Source organism: Penaeus vannamei, chromosome 27 (assembly GCF_042767895.1).
Source record: "Penaeus vannamei isolate JL-2024 chromosome 27, ASM4276789v1, whole genome shotgun sequence".
Taxonomy (NCBI): domain Eukaryota; kingdom Metazoa; phylum Arthropoda; class Malacostraca; order Decapoda; family Penaeidae; genus Penaeus; species Penaeus vannamei.
Genome location: NC_091575.1, coordinates 25,052,798 through 25,057,797, shown reverse-complemented (window position 1 = coordinate 25,057,797; position 5,000 = coordinate 25,052,798).

Below are 5,000 nucleotides of genomic sequence, written 5' to 3'. Positions count from 1 at the left end.
AGAAAAGAGAAAAAAATAGAAAAGGAAGAGAAAGTGATAAAGAGAAGAACGGATAAGGAAAAAAAAAGAGAAGAGATAGAAGGCAAAATAGTAACACACTACAAACGACGAAGAAAGACAGAAGAACAGAACAAGAAAGAGAATATCCTTTGCAAACGAATAAAAAAAAGAGAGAGAAAGAGAGGCAAAGGGTGCCATAGAGAAGAAGGAAAGGGAGAGGGGGAGAGGCGTGAAGAAAGGAAGGAAGTAGATCTTATAGGATTATCTGGCAGATGGCAGAACGGCGTGTGAAGGGCATCATCTGGACGCGATAGAAAGGAGAAATATGATTGGTACAGAAGGAGAGGGAGAGGGAGGGAGATGGAGAGGGGAAGGGAGATGGAAGGGAAGGGAGATGGAGAGGGGAAGGGAGAGAGAGGGAGGGAGAGAAGGAGAGGGAGGGAGATGGAGAGGGGAAGGGAGATGGAGAGGGGAAGGGAGAGAGAGGGAGATGGAGAGGGGAAAGGAGGGAGATGGAGAGGGGAGAGAAGGAGAGGGAGGGAAATGGAGATGGGAAGGGAGGGAAAGGAGAGAGAGATGGTGAGGGGAGAGGGGGGAATGGAGAGAGAGATGGAGAGGGGAAGGGAGGGAGGGAGATGGAGAGGGGAAAGGAGGGAGAGAAGAAAGGAGGGAGATGGAGAGGGGAAGGGAGAGAGAGATGGAAAGGGGAGAGGAGGGAATAGGGAGAGGGGAAGGGAGGGAGGGAGATGGAGAGGAGAAAGGAGGGAGATGGAGAGGGGAAGGGAAAGGAGGGAGGAGGGAGGAGAGGGGAGAGATGGAGAGGGGAGAGGAGGAGAGGGAGGGAGATGGAGAGAGGAAGGGAGAGGAGAGAATGGAGAGAGAGAAATGGAGAGGGGAGAGGAGGGAATAGGGAGAGGGGAAGGGAGGGAGGGAGATGGAGAGGGTAAGGGAGAGAAAGATGGAGAGGGGAGAGGAGGGAATAGGGAGAGGGGAAGGGAGGGAGAGGACGGAGGTGAAGAAGGGAAGGGAGGGAGAGGGGAAGGGAAAGGGAGAGGAAGGAGGTGAAGAGGGAAAGGGAGGCAGAGGGGAAGGGGAAGGGAGGGAGGGAGAGGGGAAGGGAAGGAGAGGAGGAGAGAAGAGAGATAAAGAGAGGAAGGGAGGGAGGGAGGAAAGGGGAAGGCAGGGAGAGGAGGGAGGTGGAGAGAGGAAGGGAGGGAGGGAGACGGGAAAGGAGGAAGATGACGAGGGGAGAGGAGGTAGATGGAGAGGGTAAGGAAGGGAAAGAGAAGGGAAGGGAAGGAGAAAGAGAGAGAGATTGCAAGACAGAGAAAAAAGGCTTAACTTTTCCTACCTCTTTTTCTCTTTGTCTTTATTGTTTTGTTGTTCTCTTTCCTTTTCCTAGAGAGCAGAATGTCTTTCCATTTTCTTTCCCTCAAACAGAAAGAAATTGAGTCCGATTTTCTTACTCTTCATTTCAAGACATGAGTAGCAAGATGATAGCTCAATGTCCAGAGGTTTTTGTTTTTCTTCAACAGACTAAAGTTCTTAATGACAAAATGACGTTTTGGCTAAAAAGATCTTTTGCTTAATGTGATAAAACTTGTATGAATTCGATGTCAAAAAGTTCATATATAGGTAATTATTCATATGATTATGAAACCGACCATGCATCTAACTAAACATGAAATGAGATAAATAATTATAGATTTTCTTCCCAAAACTATTATAAACATATAAAGGAAAACAAACAGTCTATGAAATCTGTTAGCAAAACCACGCTCGACATTTTTTCTTGTCTTTTTCTCCCCCAATCTTCCCCTTCTTCCTCCTCCTCCTTTTTCTTTTCCTCTTCCCTGCCTTTCTATAAAGCTTTAACTGAATATGTTTTAGATCTTTCTCCTCCAACATTATTTTTCTTTTCCTTTTTCCTGCCTTTCTATAAAACTTTAACTGAATATGTTTTAGATCTTCATTTCTTTAGCTCTCCATCTTTCAATATATTTACATGAGTGGGTATGTGCACCCATGAACCGTATTCATGTTGACAAATGGAGGAAAGGTATGAACGAGAATGAATGTCTTTACAATACAAAATATTTCAAATATATCTTTGTCAGGAATACATGTATTTCTGACGACGATATATTGTATTGTGAAGATACTCATTCTCAGTCATACCTTTTCTACATGTAGATGTATATACATATACATATATATATATATATATATATATATATATATATATATATATATATATATATATATATATATATATATATATATATATATATATATATATATATATATATACATATATATATATATATATATATATATATATATATATATGTATATAGATAGATAGATAGATAGATAGATAGATAGATAGATAGATAGATAGATAGATAGACAGATAAATAGATAGACAGATAGATAGATAGATAGATAGATAGATAGATAAATAGATAGATAGATAGATAGATAGACAGATAGATAGATAGATAGATAGATAGGTCAGTAGGTAGATCCTATATTGTGAAGATATCCATTCTCAGTCTTACCTTTTCTCCATGCAGATAGACAGATTGATAGATAAATAGATAAATAGATAGACAGATAGATAGATAGATATACAGATAGACAGATAGATATATATCCAATCACACACGCACACACACACACGCACGCACGCACACGCACACACACACACACACGCACATGCAATTTCATCCAACGATTCCTTCCCGCCACAACTTTCCCAACCTCTCTGCTGCACGAGTCTAAGTGTAAACTCTAATCGCATTTACCTATATGATACAACTCAAAACTCGGGGAAAGGGATCAAAGCAGATTAAATCCGAGGAAGTTTTCCAGAAACAACTTCTTAAACAGAACAATGAAGTGAAGTTTCGAGGTAAAATCTCGTTAAGTGGAGACTGACCCGAAACCAAGTCTTTTCTGACTAAATCTTCGGGTTTGAGTATGTTTTTTTTTCTCTCTCCTTTCTTGTTTTCACCCTTATTCCTTCTTTCTTTCTATTCAATTATTTCTTCTTTCTCTTCAGATACCTTTTCTTTCTCTGTATCTTTATTGCCTTCGTGGACGGTATTTCATTTTCGTTATCATCTTTTTTTTCACTCATCGTCTTTTTATATGGATTCTTGTTCGCTTCATTTGTATTATCCTGATTATTACAATTATCATCATTATCATCATTATTGTATTACTTTTGCTTAATATTATCACTGTTATCATTATTATTACCATCATCATCACTATTGCCATTATTATCATTATCATTGATAATCTTATCATTGTTTTTATTGCTCCCATTATCATTGTTATTAGTAATAGTTTCATTATTATTACTACCATCATTATCATCATCATCATCATTGTTATCATTAATATCATCAGTGTCATTATTATTATTATCATTATCACTATCGTTGTTATCATGCTCTTATCATCATTATGGTTTACCAATATTGTTATTATCATAATCATCTTTACCATTATTTTATAATCTCATTATTATAATAATCATTTTCATCATAACCATTGCTGTTGTTATGCCATTCATCATCATTACAGTAGAATCTTCACTGTTATCACCAATTTTAATATCACCTTTATGCTTGATATCATTTTAACCAAATAAAATGAGGTTGTGGCTATTCTTACAACCAGTCGTAACAACTATTTATGGACTATTCTTACGACATGGATGAAGTTCAGGAGACGCAAGCGCATTCACTATAATTTCGCACTTACGGTACTGTGCGTAGTATTGTCATTATTGTGTACTGTGCTTTTACTGTTGTCGGTTGTGTATGGCGCAAGAGTAGCCACAGTGTTTGATTTGTGGTCGAACGTTATTTTTGTTGTTTTCTATATTTTTTATTGATATTTTCTATTCACAAAGGTAAGAAGCGTTTGTAATTTGTGTTTATGCAATTTTTCCTCTGTTGAAGATTATTCCGCTTTAGAAATAACAAGAAAAGCTTCGATGTCTGTTTTGATAGATTATAGAACGTTTATTGAGCCAAATCCTACATGTTTTATTACTGTATTTTATTTAGAAATACGAAAAGTGTCGCTAGTCTTTACAAGGATACAATGGGAATATAAAGAGGGTGCCACATCATATTCATTTAGTACGAATTTGTAAAATTACAGATGTAATATAAGCAAGATCTATTGCAATATTTACCTTGTCTTGCTAACGCAGTTGATCAGGGTACATGACGATATAAATGTTTGTTCTTCTTAGAAAATTTAAATCTGAGATGTGGCAACGGAGCAAGTCCTAGACAAAACCGTAAAGAAAAGTCATAGACCTTTCGTTAATACACTCCTAGGTTTCTCTCTCTCTCTTTTTTTTTTTTTTTTTTTTTTTTTAGTACTTCACATGAATTCATTGGGGGAAAAAATCTGGTGCGGCACCTAAGAAATAGCTCATTTCAATAATCTTCTATCACATCAGTACTTAACAGACATATCACATTCCACCTCCATAAAATATTGGACTAAGTTGTTTAAATTCACCAAGACACACGAGCAAGAGGATTTCAGATAAGATTATTCTCCGTCTTTTCCTTCCACGTAAAACTCGCGTACACTACTTACAGATTAATTTCTATGCCAATCAGCTGTTCTGTTCCAGTAAATAGAGCTCTTATGGTCGTTTCGGGTAATATTTGTTATCAGTTATAATCTCCATTGATTTCTTATGTAAGGAACCTCGAAACTCATTAAATCTGTGATCATATGTATCATATCTTCACGAAACCTCTATATCATAAAATAATATCCATTTACAAAGGAAATGCAACAGATGAAGTGTCTTAAATTTTAGGATTCTGTTAGTTGCAAGCAAACATTACCTTGTATCATATGTCCAAGTGATACTTTTACTTGGATATTCAAAGTAGGCATCATCACAATTTGAAAATAAATGCAATGATATCAACACATCATTTCATATCAAATTCTAACAC